This window comes from Typopeltis vanoorti, chromosome 1, assembly GCF_054136105.1.
Source record: "Typopeltis vanoorti isolate ZY-2024b chromosome 1, IOZ_Tvanoo_1.0, whole genome shotgun sequence".
In the NCBI taxonomy this organism is placed as follows: domain Eukaryota; kingdom Metazoa; phylum Arthropoda; class Arachnida; order Uropygi; family Thelyphonidae; genus Typopeltis; species Typopeltis vanoorti.
The window spans coordinates 22,886,269-22,901,158 of NC_143549.1; the positions used below are offsets into that span (position 1 = coordinate 22,886,269).

Below are 14,890 nucleotides of genomic sequence, written 5' to 3' on the forward strand. Positions count from 1 at the left end.
TACCAGAAGGGAGAAGGGTAAAGATAAAGCATCTTTATTTATTTTCAAACTTTCGTTATAGAGGAGTTGAAATAATAATTCCAAATAATCTATACACTGCCGAATAGGTTAATTTTTGTTAGGTTACTGTATGAGTTTGTCGCTTAATATGTTTCAAAAAAAAAATTTTTTTTTTTGAAAAAATAAAAAAGTAAACAAAAACAAGGGGCTCGCAAATTTGAGAAAAATTTAATAAAGGGCTTGCGCAAGCCCCTTATAGCTCACCACTGGGTATACCACTTTAAGAATGCTTGGTTAAAAAAAAAAAAAAGCAAGCTCTATAATAATTCTAATTCTAATTAAACAGAAATTGGTGAAATTATTTATTTATTTATTTATTTTACTATACAACTCTTTTTATCGACAAAAAAAAAAATAATGATAAAAATAATAATAGTTATCCTTGGCTTGATGGAATTTCTTTACATTTTGAAGTTTAAGATTTCTATTAAAATTTGTTGTTATTTTATACAATGCGAAGTTAAGGAGTTGAAGCCAGCAGAATTATTTATGAAAATTTATTACTTATGAAAAATACTTTTTCCTAAGTAATAAAAATTATGTTAAAACAGTAACCTGCGAAATTCATTTATTTAAAAAAAAAATACCACATCTTTGATACACACTGATGTAGATCGTTTAATTACACTGTGGTACACTTGGGCTACTTGTTTGGTTATATAATTTCCGTCATCTTAACTTTAGTCTGTCATAGTTTTTTCCTTCCACTTGAATTCTTATAGTTCGTGCCTCGTTTTAACTCCCGGTAAGCCAATATGGAAGAAATATATCACTCTTCACACACTTCGTATCCATCATTTTCTTTCAATATCAATGGTATTACAATTTTAATACGCACTTCGTATTCATGGCAGCTTTGACGTGCCTACACGTCATGGCCGGTTGGATGGTTTTAAATCTTCGATGTCATGTTCGTGAAGAACACGCCGCCTGGATTGTATATCACTAGGCTTGCGCTTATTGTTTCAATTATGTCACATATGAAATCCATTCTTTATTCAAAGACGAAGCACAAGTTGCTATGTACCATCCAGTCGTTTACGACTTTTGGTGCTCTTGTGAACAAAGGCGTTTCATCTTACTGGGCGTCTTGTCTTTTCTTTCAATAGTTGTAAGTTGAAGTTTGTAAGTTCCTTTCTGTTGTCCATCGAACTCTTTTGCGGCTTTTCTTTCTTTCTCATGCTCTCAATAAGATGGATGCTAGATCAGTAAGAAACATTAAAGAGGAAATTATTGTAGATATTTAGAGAATCGATAAAAAAGGGGGGGGGGAATCGTAGTTAAGAAATGCAATGCATTATTTTGGATAAACTGAAACAAAATTTTATGGGATTAAGAAGCATTCATTTTTATGTAAATATTTTATATAATTATGAATATTATTAAGTATACTTAAAAGAAAGCTTAATAATATTTTTATTATAACTTAGCGGAAAACTTCTTCTCATCCTCCAAACTGGCCTGCAATTAACAGACATAATACTCCTGGCTTAATTTCCCGAGTCACGTATGAATGTATGTATGTATGGGGGTGGGGGGGTTGGGAAATGGGGGTACATGAAGTGATCGCTTCCTGCTCAGTTTTACGTTGAACAGTTTTACGTTGTTGTTGTTGTTGTTATTGTTGTTCAGTGGTTAAATTCAACAAGGGCCCTCGGGGGCCCGGGACAGGAACTTTTTTATGCCCCGGACCGGGAACATTTTTCTGTTTTGTGACTTTTCTCCCTTTACTAGTGATTATGCCTACATTATTATGTTATTATTCAACAATGGTTTACAATTTTGAATGTGTATATAAAGTCAATATCAACAGTCGCCTGATTACGAACGCGTGATGAAAGGGACGGGGAGGTTTGGAGCTTCCTGTAATACGTTATCTTGCAGCGGAATTTTGACAGACTTGTAGCGATATTTTTTCTTTTCTGGTTGGGTACTGACTACCAGCAGCAGTCAGTACCCAACAATAGAATAGCAGATTAGTAGTTGTTTTTCAGAGCACGTGATTGCTAAAAGCACAAAGAAAATCGTATAATATTTTTGTGTTTATGTAGGCCTATTATTTCAGCTATGAATAAGTACATTATCTTCTTTAAACGGAAAAATAGCAGTTTGTGTGTAGTTTCTGAAGAGGAAAGGAGTCTGTAACGAATCCACAGAAACACAGAATTCCCATCAGTTGCAATGTGATAATATTAATACGCTGAAGAAAGGAAAGATTTGCTGACTTGCTGGACACTCGACCTGTGGATAGCATTCAAAGAGAAATACAATCAGTTTTTTTTTTTTTTTTTGGCGGGAGGGAGAGCAGTCAGTCCATTGCATGATTATTTCCTAGTTTGTGTATATGTCCCAACAAATAATTAGGGATGCAAATGTTACCTTTCCCTACAAGTGGCGCACTCAGGATTTAATCTTCGAGGGGGGGGGGGCAGGTTAAGTAGACGATTTGAGAATACACACTACGCATTGCATACGCCTATGACTGAGCATCTACAGTGAGCGCCAATACATGAAACCTGTATTTTTCCTCGGGCCCGGCTAGGGCAAAAGAAGTAGCGCTCGGTCCACCCCGAGCACTATCTCGTTCGCCTTGCGTTTACAGGGACAGCGATTCGCGAGAGCTATAGGGTATTCCCATCCTATGTGATCGCTAATTCATAAGTAGTATAGAAATAAAAGACACGACACAACATAAATAAAAAATTCATTTTAATTAGGAAAATATTTTTGGAAAATTTTTCTAGTTTTTTTTCCTTTTTCTTTTTTCTTTTTTTTTTTGGGGGGGGGGGAAGCCCCCCCCTGGGTGAGCCAATATTTTCTACTGTCACAAAAGAATTTCGTTAAGTCATCATAACATGCTAGGAGTCAAACCTTATCGACGTAATGTGACAGTGGTTTGTATTAGATGACATCTGTGAATCCGGAAAAGGCGTGCACACGCGTGTGTGTGTGGGAGGGCGAGGATAGTGTGACGACGGTATGTGCAATCATCTTCTGTGAACAGAGATGAGCGTATAGTAGGCATGCGAACAATTTCAAATGCTGTTTAGTAATGATGCAATGTCCTTCGTGAGAATGTGGGAGTAGTTCTAATGATCGTCCATAGAAAACCCTCTGTTCATTTTTTTTTTTTTTGAAAGTTTATGTCTTCTTCTTCTTCTTCTTCCATTCCAGTAATAGGCCTAGTGGTCTGTTAACGTTTCTTCCCCTCTTTTCAAAGGCCGTCCTCTATTCCTTCTCGTCGCTATATCTGTATCTCTCACTCTCTCTCTGGAGACTCTTCAAGCTCAACGAAAAAAATTCAAGTTTATAAGTTTCTAGATATATTCGCTCTGAAGTGTGGTTAGATGTTTAATATTCACTATTCCTATTTAATCAACTTTTTTTTTTCTTTCACAAATTATGAACAGCATCCGGCGAATAGATCGCCATCTCGTGGTCCCTAACCCTAACACAATATAATATTTCTCTTAAATAGTGTGGGTTCTACGGAAAATTTTCTTCAGTTTGCGATACGAAAAACTCGAGTTTCCTTGAGGAAAAAAAAAAAAAAAAAAAGAACATTTGCCAGTGTCCGAGATCGACTTCAGGCAATCTAGGCACTATGAACGCAAAAAAAAAAAAATAATAATAAATAATAAATAAATAATAATTAAAAAAAAAAAAAAATATATATATATATATATATATAAATTAATATTAAATCTTAGATAATTTTTCATGATTAATAAAATTTCACGCTATGCATGTCGAAATAACATATTATTATATTTTTAAATGAGAATAATTGGCACACTGAAACTGTGCTTAAGGCTCGTGCCAAAATAAATATTTTTTACATGGCAAAATCTTTCCAATTAACTTCTTTTTAAAGACTAAAGTTTGATACGGCTAAAACGGCCCCAACGCTTTTTATTTCCCCATACTCCCTATGGGGAAATAAAAGGCGTTGTATTTTTCTTGAAGATGCAAACAAAAACTATATTGGTATTTAAACAGATTTAAACAACTGAAGTTAACGGATGTATTTATTTTAACAAATGAACAAAATAAACTGAATAAGACATAAAATATTCATATTTATTACTTAGTTCAAAGCAGCTTAAGTGTGCAGGAAAAAAAATCGAAGTTTGGTGCCAGACCTCCTGTCTAGGAATAAAAATTTCAATTTTTTGTCACAGCATTGCTTTTCATTATTACAGTAACGTCAGTTTTGCTTAAAAGCAAAGCAGTTTTTAATTTCTAGAATCTGGTAGTAAGAATCTTGTATTCAATTTCTTCTAAATTTGTATGCTTAGAATTTACAGTTTTAACTGTACATTTTAAAATATGTAATTTTGGATTCACCAAATTCAAAGATTGCCAGAAGTAGTTTGGTACATGACACACACACACACACACACACACACACACACACACACACACACACACACACACACACACACACACACACACACACACACACACACACACACACACACACACACACACACACACACACACACACAGGTTGTCAAGTGCATGCAACTGAATGTTTTGTATGGTTGGATTAGATAATTAAGGAGACGCAGCTCTACGGAATCAACCATGGGAATCTTCGATGCTACTTTGGGCCTCGATAAGAAGGGAAATAGTTTCCCACTAGGCGATCAAATTCATCCAAAAATCTAAAGACGTACATAAAACATCTGTGATACAATGAGATTCGAACCCACAGCTTATTGGTTATAGACCGCAAGCGAATTTGTTCTGCAAGAAATATGTTGTGGGTGAATTGTTAATTTCGGGAATAATCTTCAATTGTTTGTTTGGGACAGCACTATTTTGAAAAAAAGGGAATTGCACACACCGCAATCGTCCGGCTCTGATTCAGACCATTTTTCCTTTCAGTATGACGACCAGTCTACGTACGTCGTTGAACACGGGGTTGTTTTTGTTCATCTGACCTTCCGTTTCGTCTAAAAAGTGTTGAGAATGGAATTCTGCCCAGGCCGATCCAGTTTTTCCACATGAAATTTCCCCACGCCATGACGCAATAGCATTAGCTTTGTAAAGTGGTGGTACTCTGTTAAAAAAAAAAAGAAAAAAGAAAAAAGAAAAAAAGAAAAATCGAAAAAGACATGAACATGTTTCGTAAAACTCTCTTCTGAAGAAATATTGCATCATTCCGATGCATTACATATATACGGAGTCATCATTTCAGGTAATATAACCAAAAGATTGAATTCATATCAGGAGAAACAAACAGTCCACATCGTTAAACTTCATATTTAGAATATTACACTCAAGCATCAGGCGTTCAGCAGACATTCGCCATATCCGCACTCTCCCCAGAGGGGTATAACTTGATTTCGTGGCACATATCACAGACATCCATACTTCCACGGCTTAATCAAGTGCACTGTGATGTTGGTGTTGTTAAGATTTATGTTCATGTGCAGATGCCCTTGCTTAAAAATCAAAACTGTGCAACTCTTTATGTATTGTCTTACTGTTACTAGCTGTCTGAATTGCTGGAAACTTTTTGAACTCCTGGTTGATTGATTCAACCAAAATTCAGATATTGTCTACAGTTGCTTTTAAATTGATTCAATCTTTTATTCGTCGTGAACGGATAGTCGACCTTGCAATAGATGTTATCAAAGGCCTCTGAATTCTCCTCGACAGTATACAGATGCGCAGTCGACTCCAGGGGTAAGTGAAGCTGTAACATCCTCACTTAATTTCTGAAAGTGTGGATTGGTTTGGTTGGTTGCTTGGATTTGGATTTACGGCAGAAGTAACTAAAGCAATGAAGTCAATTTTCTTTTCCATTTCGCAATTCGTTACCAATGAGGTATGGTCTAATTCCTCAGGCTTTCTTCCATCTTTAAAATAATGTAGAATTCCTCAGATTAAATGTGCTAATCTTTTTTTGCTATTTTATCCATTTGAATCTGCATAGATGACTTCTTAACAAGTTTCTATCCGAATTATACTTCGAAATCATTATTTTAAAACTCTCCTGCTAATGCATGAGTAGCCAGGATTCTGTTCTGCTACTGGTTCATTTTCTGTTGCAATATGGTGATTGACTCTCTGATGGGAAAGGCAATTCATAGCTTCATCATATGCAGTGCACCAGCGTCCTTTTTTCTCATTATCTCATTTCAGGGAATGAAGAACTATCATTCCCTGTAAAAATGATTTTAAATTTTTTTTTTTTAAAGTTTTTATAAAAGCGCACTGGCTTCTAAGTTTTCTTGCATAAGAAAAACGCTGTTCCACTTCATAAGTCATCGACATTTCATTCGTGATAAAAGCGAATCTGCGAAACACAGGTCATCAGTTAATCGGATTGCTTTCTTCTAGATGGCAATAAGCATTCTTAAAGAGATTTTAAATGCACGAATGCATGAGCAATATTGAGGGCTGGGCACATTTGGGATTTATATAGTGTTAATAATACGGAAGTCAGTGTAAGGCTTTGATTAGATGAAGATCCTGAAATTTCTGACGATTGTGCATTACAAGATGCGTTAAATGAAGAAGGAGAATGAGTGAATTAGTCATCAGCAAGGCAATGGATAGGATTTATGGTCCGTGAGAGACATCTTCTTAAGTAGGAGGAAAAGAGTAAGAGAAAGTACAGAGCACTGGCAGCACTTGTGAGGAAAATCTGAGGAGAGGAAACAGAACCGATTGCAAAGGGTAGAAAGCAGATCATAAGATCGTAACCTGTTGAGCAAGCCTTTACGCCAGAACCGAAGAGCCATGAAAGACTGCGTGAATTTCATTTCTTCAAATTTTTCCATGGGCTGTGTTCAAAGGGGATGGTGATGGTCAGGGCCGAATCAACACCTTCTTGGGCCCCCGGCGGGAAAAAAATGTGAAGCCCCTATTATATTTCCTAATGTTCAATAATAATAATAAAAATAAAAAGATACTCATCAATTTTGAAGTCCCAAGTAATTCCATTGGTGGATGTGAAGGCGATATTCAAAAAAAAAAAAAAAATAACACAGCAATTCACTGCTTTCCACCCACACGCTTCCCCATAGCAAAACTAACATTATAAAGTGACTTTTCTACATTTTGATGTGGTAAAATCATGTATTAGGTCATCAAAGTTAATATTTTTGTAAAATATTATGTTCAATGCTCATTAAACTTAGATGGTTTAATCGTGACTGTGCCATGTTGTTTCTTAATTCATTTTTTAGTAATTTCATTTTAGAAAATGAACGTTCACTTATCATTAAGTAGTGCACTCAATATTCTTTTCTTTTCTTCTTTTCTTTTGTCGGCTGCGTGATTCAAAGAACCTCACCTTCTGCAGATAAAGGATCACATAAAGGAGATGTCAATGATAGAGTTTGTGTTTCATACATTTTTTCCTCTTTCGATATTCCTACTAAACTGGAATGTAATCTCCAAAAAGCGGTGAAATCACCAGGAAATGAAGGCCAGGTCACGGGTCAGCGGTGAATGACAATCTGTGATTGCACTTATGTGACACCGAGATAAGAATTAAGGAAGGAAGGAAGGCAGTAAAATATTTCTACGAATAAAAGAAATTAGAAGAAAGGCAACGACCTTATTTTGAAGAAAACTCCAAATGCACGTCATCATTTGAAAAGAAATTCTTCCTCTTATTTTCTTGCTAAATATAAATAATTATGACTACACGGCAGTTCATATAAACAAAATGATTATGTTTTTTATAATAATAATAATTATTATTATAATTTTATTGTAATTTTTTAATTTATTTTTTTTTTAATTTTAGAAATTTAATTGCATTATTTTTTTTCTCTGCTTATTCTATGAAATAAGAAATAATAATAATCTGATAAGAAAAATATTTATTCATAGAAGACCAAAAATAAATAAATAAAAATAAAAATAAATGAAATGAAATGAAAAAAAAAAAAAAAGATCTTCTTTTAGGTAAGATTCATTTGGTTTTCATCATCTGTTATGACTGATGACAGCATTCTTAATCTCATATAATATCACGTAATCCTCAGTTTCTCTCTCCCACCTCTTAAAGTGGCTACATTAACATAAGATAGCTCTTTTATTAACATTGTAAAGGCCATAAATATATCGCGGTACATGAGAGACAGTTATGTAATTTCTCGTTTGGAAACACTCCAGTGTTTCAAGTCCATAAAGTTTTTACAGACTGATTAACTACAGCATCAGTATTGGTTTTATTTTTGATTTGTAGATGTCCCATTAAATATGTCGAGCAAGAAGTCACAACTAGGACAATATTACCAACTCAACGTACACCTAGTCTATTTGGAACACCGATGAGGCATTACTTCCTTCTGCTGAAAATGATCCGAGTTCGATTTTCATTAAGCGAATGTGAGTTAATTGATCTGATAGGGAGGTTGCAGGGCTTTTTTAGCTCCCGGAAATTCGAGTTTTTCACCCCACACGCAAACAACAAATCCTCCAAAGAAATACCCGAAATTAACAGGCAGAAACAGTGTTAGTAGGTGGTGGTGGATGGTGGATTAAGTAAAGGTTGGATTGTTGTGTAGAATGATACTCTTCTGTGATGAATTCTAAGACTTACGTGGAATTTATATTAATAATACTTCAAGGTATTCTTTTTGTTTTTAGGTTAACACTTCCTGTTAATTTCAAAAAGTCGACCTTTTGTTCCTTTTTTTTTTAATAAAAATATTTTTATATTTAAGAAAATAATATTCTTAAGAGCATTATTAATCAGTCGATAAAAAAATAAAACTGTTTGGTTTTTCTTGTTTTGTTTTATTGACTGGCTGATTAGTGTGCTCTTAACACTGAAGTATAGTCATTTAACTTTCACTTTTACTTCTTTTCGCTCCCTTTTTTTATTATCATTTACATCATTAATGTTTTAATATTAAAATAAATGTTATTTATTACGTTAACAACGACAACCACAACACATTCGCGTGATCAAAAATGAAATGCTGATAATTGTTAATAAATTCGCCGACAGATGTCACTGTTTGTTTGTTATAACGAGAATGTCGCAGCAACTTGAGACCTGGCTAACCAAGACTGGGTGTTATTTTATTAGTATTTATTCCAATTAGAACAAAATGAAATGACATTTCATTTTATAGAAGTAGAAACCTCTTATCGAGTGACAATGTACATTATGCTAAACTGACAGAGAAAGGTATTTTTAAGTTCTATTTTAATCAATAAATAAAGTTCAATTGTAAGCCAAACCTAATCTAAGTGGTATGATACCACTTGTTACTCTCTCTCTCTCTCTCTCTCTCTCTGTTCTGGCTAATTTATTCTTGGTCCAAGAGGAAGAAGGATACCAACAAAAAGAAAATTTTGCAACGATACGTTGATGATATTTTAATCATCTGACCAGATTCAAACAGAGAATTGAAAATTATCTCAACAACATACATCCTAGTATAAAGTTTACCCTTGAACCGGCTCTTAAATGACAGGATGTTACTTTTCCTTAACAATCTCCTAGAAGTTTCCGAAGATAAAATACTTCTTGTTTAGTATAAAGAATACTCAACAACACTGGTAGACTTCTCTATGCTTCTCCTTCTTCTCACAACCACTTCCAGTAGGTAGGAATAATCAAGAGATGTTGTATGCTCCAAGTGATAGAGTGTAAACATCTGCAGCAACGTACAGAAGAGCAATAAAGAACTTCGTTACTCCTACTCTTTCCCTTAATGAACATCAGTGAGCAAGATGATTACCAGGATTTTGCAAACATCCCCCACCAAGATATCGATAAATAAACAAGACTTCAAAGGTGCGGTGACCCTGTATATTCGCAATGTTAGGGACAACATTTATTAGGCTCTCCTAAGTCATTGGCATAAAAGTGATTTTCACTCACTAAACAAGATTTCTAGATTCTCATGGCGTTCGAAATCTTATCATCCTCCCTTCACGAAACCGAGAGTCTACGACATTCAATGTTCGTGTGGTATTTGGGATGTTGATTATTGGACGTTGCAGAAAAACTGAAATCTCAAAATTTTTAAGGATATCGAAAAGAAAGAAAATACAAACCTGGTGTAGCTTTTCCCAAAACCAATGAATTCAGAACCACCCAGTACATAAAAGCAGAAATGCCATATAACGAACTAAACTATTTTGTCAGAAAATTAAAAGAAACTCCCGAAATGCTATGCACTCTCAACCAGTGCAATAAGAACTAAGACCTGATCATACACTAAGGTTCATCTTCATTCATCAGAAAATTATTGATAAGTTTTACATCTATAGCTTTCTTTTTAACTCTTATTTATTATTATTATTATTACTTGACACCTCCAAGGAGTCCAAAGACTCATCGTAGTCTTAGGGAGTGCAGCTACTCTCCGTCTCCACCACTCAATTCACCAACTACAGCGAACCGCATCATTTATACCAACGCCATCTACTGCCCACCACATCCATGCCCGCATCTTTTGGCTAGACAGTGGATATGCTAACCACGCGGCCAACCAGGCCGGATAAAAACTCTTTTATCACATAAACACGTTCCTGAAGAAGTGTACCTGTCTGCACACAAAACCAGTCGAGCACATGCGAGTAGCTAAGATATGGATAAGTCTGGAGTGTCTGCTATTTCCATTTCACGTAATTATCAGTTAGATAAGCAGTAACTTCAGTCACATGTTCCACAAAAATGGGCATTCGGAAGGAGTCTGATGCTTGCAAAAAAGAAGGAAGGAGCATCAGCCTTCGATCTCCAATTGGTGATCGAAGGCCGACGCTTCTTCCTTGATTTTTACTCAAATACTTTCACATTACTCATGCTTGACTGGGTCAACAATTTAACAACCAAATGGATCATAGAATGTCTGCAAATGTTTTTAGCGAGTAAAAACACCAAAAAATTCCTAACAACTGACATGACTATGTGGAATATTAAAACATACTCAATTCAAGAGTGGATGACAACGGGAAAGACAGTTCTGATTATGAAAAACAAAGAAAAAGTAGGAGTTCCAAATAATTACCGCCCAGTAAGTTGCCTCATTCAAGACTGGAATTGTACCAAATAGTCAATATTTATCACAGCACCAACTTCTACCTATTGAACAAAAGAAGTGTCGGAGAAAATCCAGAGGAACAAAAGACCAATCGTTAATTCACAAAATGATTTTGAAAAATTAGAAAAGAGGACAAGCTGATTTATGGCATGGATTGATTAGCAGAAATCATTCGACTACTTGTCACATATTTCGATTATAAAATGTCTGCAAATGATTTTAGCGAGTAAAAACACCAGAAAATTCCTAACAACTGACATGGCTACGTGGAAAACTCAGCTAATAATCAATGAAGACATTCTGAGTAGAGTAAACATCAAGAGAGGAATTTTTCAAGGTGACTCACTATTTCCTCGATCGTTCGTTTCTAGCAGTGATTCTTCTAATATTAATTCTAAAGAAAACTAACCTCTGATATTAAGCCACAAAGCAAGCAGAAAAAACATTACATCTGTAACACATGGATTATCTTAATCTACAAGAAAAATCTTCCAAAGAAATTGGGTCAGTTAAGTGAAATAGACTAGAAAAAGTTCTTGTTGTTTTTCTAAGATAGGAATACTGTATTATGAAATGCGTTATAAATTTGATAGAAAAAACCTTGAAAGATGTGATGACAGTTGAAGTCAATAAGGTCAAGCATGCTTTAGCTATTGCTGCTGAATCCTGAAATCATATAAGTTTGAGCGCGGTTAGTACTTGGAAGGGAATCAATCGTTCGATGCTGTTGGCACACTCTCCCTCGGTGGGTCTTTGGACTTCCTGGAGGTGTCTAATAATAATAAATATATATTTTTTGGGAATTCTAAGTTTTGCTAGTGAATGGATTACAGGAAAAGGTCTGCTTCCTTTTACAAGAGAAATTATGAAATACATAATAAATTTGATAAAGAATCTTGGAAGAGGTGATGATGATGTGTTTTAGTTTAGCTGATAACCCTGAAATTATCTTTACTCTGAACCTATTAAAATCTCCATATCTGAACCGAATATTATGAAGTAAACAAATATTTTAATGTTAGCTTTTCCATTACTCTCCACAAAAAGTTGCATGCCAAAAGATTGATTAACACCAGCCTAGAAGTCGTTCTCGAAAGAAATAATCGGAATCGGAATTAAAGAAGTTCTTGTAACCTATCGTTGTGGAATTACTCTTTTAACTCGGAGTAGCCGCTCTCAGATTTAACTTGCGAGCACAAGATTTTCTGAAAGCAGTATTTCAAATGGATGCTATGAAGTTATAGGTTGGTTACATTATTCTCAGGGAAACTACGGCTACCACCAAATTTCTTTATACTTCTTATAAAAGGTCAGATAGCAGCTAAACATTAGAAGGTCGTTAATTTTTTTGTCTCTGATTACAGAAAGTGCTTAGCTTCAGCCTTTGATGTTTGATGAGCATCTTTGGCCAGTTGTTTTTTTTTTTTTTTCTGGAGGACGGGGGGGAGATCCAGGATTTTCAAACATAAAAATCCTGCAGCGGCAGATTAAAGGTGATTAACTCAACACGCAACGATCTAAAAGATGGGGAGAAAGAAAAAGAAAAAAAGCAGGTGTCTGAAAATCTATTTTCGTACTTTTTTTCTGGTTAACTAAAATGTATTTAAATCTTCCAGCTTTTTGCAATACAGTGTTTCAAACGAAAACGAAAATTGCATAGATTTTACGCTCGTATTTGGTTACGAAGAACTTCATTTATAACTCTGTGTGTGTGGGGGGGGAGGGGTATGGGTGTGTTTTACTTTCCCTTGAACACGCCATTTTCTCAGTGATGTAAAGAAAAAAAGTTCACAGGAAGAAGGTGACAAACCTTCAAAATTTGAGAGCATAATTACGACAGAAAGTATCACATAACTATCGCTGTAAGAAATTCGTTTACATTTATATATTTGTACTACTGCGCACGCGCACGCACACACACACACACACACACACACACACACACACACACACACACACACACACACACACACACACACACACACACACACACACACACACACACACACACAGAAAACTGGACGCATATAAGATTCCTTTTGTTTCGTTCCTTTAAATTTTTCCAAACTGTAATCTCATACTCTCTATATGGAAGTATGTTGGAGGAAGTTAAAGAAACACGGGATCTTGGGGTTATGGTGGATCGAAATATGAAAAAAGTGTGTGGGGGGGTTGAAGGTGATTAAGACGGATTGCTGCAATATTAACACGAATATTAATCAGCAGAGATAAAATGGTAGTGATTCCACTGTAAGGCCTTGATCAGGCCACATCTGGACTACTGTGCTTAAATCTGATCGCCGGGGTTTAGAGGGGATGAAGATACTTTGGAGAGGGTGCAGAGGCGGTTGACTAAAATGATTTCAGGACTGTGGAATGACTTCACATCACTTGCCTTAGCATCCCATAATGCAAAGCACATCTCCTTGCGGACCTGAATAATGCTATACATTAAGGGAAGGGTCACTACCCAGACCGGTTTCGACCTTTATTGAGGTCTCATCAGTGGGAGCCAGATCCAGAGGTGGTGATACCAAGGTATCACCACCTCTGGGTCTGGCATCATCAGCTACTTAATGATGATGGAAAGATAGGTAGGGAAATTAGAAATGCTGCTAATATGAAGCACTTGCAGAATGATTTGAATAAGCTGGAATGGTGGGCATGGGAAAATGGATGTCCGTTCAATGTCAGTAAATGTAAAGTCATTCACTTCGGCGTGAGTAGATATCCAATGTCGTATTATATTGGTGGAATTAGGCTAGAAGAAACTGATGAGGCTAGGGATCTTGGGGTGTTAATAGATAGGAAGTTGAAGTTTAGGAGCCATGTGGCAAAGATTGCAATACAACTCAAAAGATTATTGCAATGCTGAAACGAACGTTCACTTGTAAAGATAAGGATGCCATTTTGCCTCTTTATAAGGTCTTGATAAGACCTCACTTGGACTATTGTGCGCAGGTCTGGTCTCGTGATTTCCGTCGTGATTCTGATTTATTGGAGAGCGTGCATAGGACAGCGTTAAAATGATATCAGGATTGTGGAATACTGATTATGAAGACAGATAGAATTTGTAGACTGCAGACACCAGCAAACAGGAGAAAGAGGGGAGATATGATTGAGACCTACAAATCTCTGAAAGAGTCATACAGGATTTCGATTGATGGAATTTTTCAATTTATGGAGGGCGGGGAAAGGACAAGAATGAATGACGCTAAGAAGGGGGGGGGGTGAATGCTAGATTTTTCTCTCAAAGGGTGGTGTGTGATAGGGAACAGATTATTATGGGACGTTTACAAGTTGTTGTGTGTGCAAACAATGCGAATGAATTCAAGAATAAGTATGATAGCTGATGCGTGTAGTATGTGGCCTCCCTCGAGTCGCTGACTCCCTGGAGGTCTCTCTTATAATAATAATAATAATAATAATAATAATAATAATAATAATAATAATAATAATAATAATAATAATAATAATATATTAGGAGATATAATATAATAATATGCATTCCAAAGATGGTGCTGAAATTTTTTGTCAGTGAATGATGACTTTAAAATTAATGACAACAAAAAGTTTGCACTAAAGATAACGATAAAAGTAATATACCCATGAACAACAGTGAATGATAAGGTTCTTCCTGAGTGTTTTGTCGTCTGTTAATAAGAATAACTTTTGAAGTTATTCTTATTAAAATGAATTAGTCTTTACATCTGTAATAACATGAACATACTACATACGCAAGCTTTACATAAAAAATATATATATAAAAAAAAAAATAAAAAAAAAATAATCAGCTAACGCCT

General features: G+C 35.4%; 1 long non-coding RNA gene across 1 annotated transcript in view; it reads right to left on the minus strand.

Annotated features, from left to right (window-relative positions):
- Positions 1-548: 548 nt before the first annotated feature.
- The window catches only part of LOC150109831 (uncharacterized), a 422,727-nt gene continuing 408,385 nt past the window's right edge, over positions 549-14,890 (minus strand). The window contains exon 3 of the long non-coding RNA XR_016550588.1: positions 549-1,260. This is a non-coding gene — a long non-coding RNA (uncharacterized LOC150109831). The remainder of the gene's footprint in view (positions 1,261-14,890) is intronic.